Genomic DNA, 3,198 nt, shown 5'->3' on the forward strand with positions numbered 1-3,198 from the left:
CAAAATGTGATCTATCCAGGAGAATGTTCCACGTGCACTTGAGAAGAATGTGTAATCTGCTGTTTTTGGATGTAATGTCCTATAGACATCTATTAAATCAAGCTGATTTATTATGTCATTTAAAGCTTGTGTTTCCTTATTAATTTTCTGTGTGGATGATGTGTCCATTGGTGTAAGTGGGGTATTAAAGTCCCCCACTATGATTGTGTTACTGTCAATTTCCTCTTTCATAGTTCTTAGCATTTGCCTTATGTATTGAGGTGTTCCTATGTTGGGTGCGTATATATTTATAATTGTTATCTCCTCTTCTTGGATTGATCCCTTGATCTTCACGTAATGTCCTTTCTTGTCTCTTGTAACATTTTTATTTTAAAGTCTATTTTAGGCATGCCTCGCTCATCTCCGACATGGCAAAATTATCCAGCCCTACAGAGACTGAACGGTGTATCGAGTCTCTTATTTCTGTTTTCCAAAAGCATGCTGGAAGGGGACGGTAACAACAGCAAACTCTCCAAGGCTGAGTTCCTAATCTTCATGAATATGGAGCTGGGTGCCTTCACAAAGAACCAGAAGGACCAGGATGTCCTTGACAGCGTGATGAAGAAACTGGACCTCAACTCTGATGGGCAGCTAGATTTCCAAGAATTTCTTAATCTTATTGGTGGTCTGGCCATAGCTTGCCATGAATCCTTTATGAAGTCTGCCTCTTCCCAGAAGTAGATCTGAGGAGCCTTTGGGCCTGGCCTCCAGCCCCACTCCCCTTCCTTCCAGCCTCCCAGTTATCATCTTTTCCTCACAGCCCACACATAACCCTGAGCCTGTGCACCTGCCACCCTGTGCAGGCCACTCCTGTGGTAGTAATAAAACAGTATTGTTTTTTAAAGCACACACTGGAGAGTCAGTAAATTTGTGCAAGGGAGGGAGACTACTGGGAGGAATATAAATTAGACTGATGAAAACGGTTACCAGAAGTTGCAAAGTAAATAGTAAGAATGCATCTTGGGTGTATACATAATCATGACTAATGATTCAGAATCATTAGTGACTAATTCAACAGAATCATCTCTAAATTACTGACTGATAGATGTCATTTGTCATTGTTCACTCATTAAATGTCTATGCACCCCTACTACAGGCACTGTCATAGGCTCTGAGGATGCAGTCAGCAAGATAGATAAGGTCCTGTCTTCACTGAGGTTACCTTCTAGTGGGGAGAAAATAAATGCATAAACAAATAAAGATTTATGAGAGTGGAAAAAAAAATCTATTTTATCTGGTATGAGTATTGCTACTCCAGCTTTCTTTTGATTTCCATTTGCATGGAATATCTTTTTCCATCCCCTCACTTTCAGTCTGTATGTGTCCCTAGGTCTGAAGTGGGTCTCTTGTAGACAGCTTATATATGGATCTTGTTTTTGTATCCATTCAGCCAGTCTGTGTCTTCTGGTTGGTGCATTTAGTCCATTTACATTCAAGGTAATTATCGATATGTATGTTCCTATTACCATTTTCTTAATTGTTTTGTTTTTGTTTTTGTAGGTCCTTTTCTTCTCTTGTGTTTCCTGCTTAGAGAAGTTCCTTTAGCATTTGTTGTAAGGCTGGTTTGGTGGTGCTGAATTCTCTTAGCTGTTGCTTGTCTGTAAAGCTTTTGATTTCTCCGTCAAATTTGAATGAGATCCTTACTGGGTAGAGTATTCTTGGTTGTAGGTTCTTCCCTTTCATCACTTGAGATATATCATGCCACTCCCTTCTGGCTTACAGAGTTTCTGCTGAGAAATGAGCTGTTAACCTGATGGGAGGTCCCTTGTATGTTATTTGTCATTTTTCCCTTGTTGCTTTTAATAACTTTTCTCTGTCTTTCATTTTTGTCAATTTGACTACTATACGTCTTGGCATGTTTCTCCTTGGGTTTATCCTGCCTGGGACTGTCTGTGCTTCCTGGACTTGGGTAGCTATTTCTTTTCCCATGTTAGGGAAGTTTTCAACCATAATCTCTTTCAATATTTTCTCAGGTCCTTTCTCTCTCTCTTCTCCTTCTGAGACCCCTATAATGTGAATGTTGGTGCACTTAATATTGTCCCAGAGGTTTCTTAGGCTGTCTTCAGTTCTTTTTATTCTTTTTTCTTTATTCTTTTCTGCATCAGTGATTATCACCATTCTGTCTTCCAGGTCACTTATTCGCCCTTCTGCCTCAGTTAATCTGCTACTGGTTCCTTCTAGTGTATTTTTCATTTCAGTTATTGTGTTGCATATCTCTGTTTGTTTGCTCTTTAATTCTTCTAAGTCTTTGGTAAACTTTTTGATCTTTGCATCCAGTCTTTTTTCAAAGTCCTGGATCATCTTCACCATCATTATTCTGAATTCTTTTTCTGGAAGGATGCCTATCTCCGCTTCATTTAGTTGTTTTTCTGGGGTTTTAACCTGTCCCTTCATCTGGTACAAAGTCCTCTGCTTTTTCATTTCTCTATCTTTCTGCGGCTGTGGTTTTCAGTTCCAGAAGATGAAATACTGCTGATACTGCTTGATACTGCTGTCTGCCCTCTTGTCATGGCTTCCTTTCATAGCTTCCATTTCTCTGCTGAGATTCTCCAATGTTCAGTCATTATAACCATATTTTCCTTTAAGTTTTTGAACATTGTGCAGTAGTTGTTTTCCAGTCCTTTCCTCTGAGTCATCTCAAGGGTCTGTTTGCACTGACTTCTTTTTCTCTTTATTATAAGTCAGATGTGACTGCTTCTTTCCAGGTCCAGAAACTTTGGATCAGATGACAGAAATTGTGGCTAGTCCTTTGCAGGGAATCTGGCTGGTGTTTGCCATTTACATTTTTTAAATTTTATTCTCATACTCACCCTCTGAGGGCACTATTGTTGTTCCAGTTTACAAGTGGTCACTTTGAGCCTCAAGCTTGACAAGGAGCTGCTGGATAGCACTGTCCCGAGATGCCACTCAGAATGAGAACTCCTGCTGTTATAGTGTCAGCGCCACTTGTCCAGATAGAGGTGTTTTGGCCAGGCTGTTTTTGGTTATGTGCTGCCAAAATTTCCATGTGTGCCAAGCTCCTGCTTTCTCTGAGAGGCCCGGGCCTGGGTGGCCCTCTGCTGTCCAGCATGCACAGGCAGGACACAGACCTCGTTCCCCACTGTTCCTGAAAGCCACTTGCAGCACAGTTGGCCTTGTCCAGGCTTTGCCTGCTCTGCC

At 41.0% G+C, this 3,198-nt stretch overlaps 1 pseudogene; it reads left to right on the plus strand.

The window, feature by feature from the left end:
- The first annotated feature begins 407 nt into the window (after positions 1-407).
- On the plus strand, positions 408-770 carry LOC130836005 (protein S100-A11-like; annotated as a pseudogene).
- The last annotated feature ends 2,428 nt before the right edge of the window (positions 771-3,198 follow it).

The sequence above is a fragment of the Hippopotamus amphibius genome, chromosome 14 (assembly GCF_030028045.1).
Source record: "Hippopotamus amphibius kiboko isolate mHipAmp2 chromosome 14, mHipAmp2.hap2, whole genome shotgun sequence".
NCBI classification, from domain to species: Eukaryota; Metazoa; Chordata; class Mammalia; order Artiodactyla; family Hippopotamidae; genus Hippopotamus; species Hippopotamus amphibius.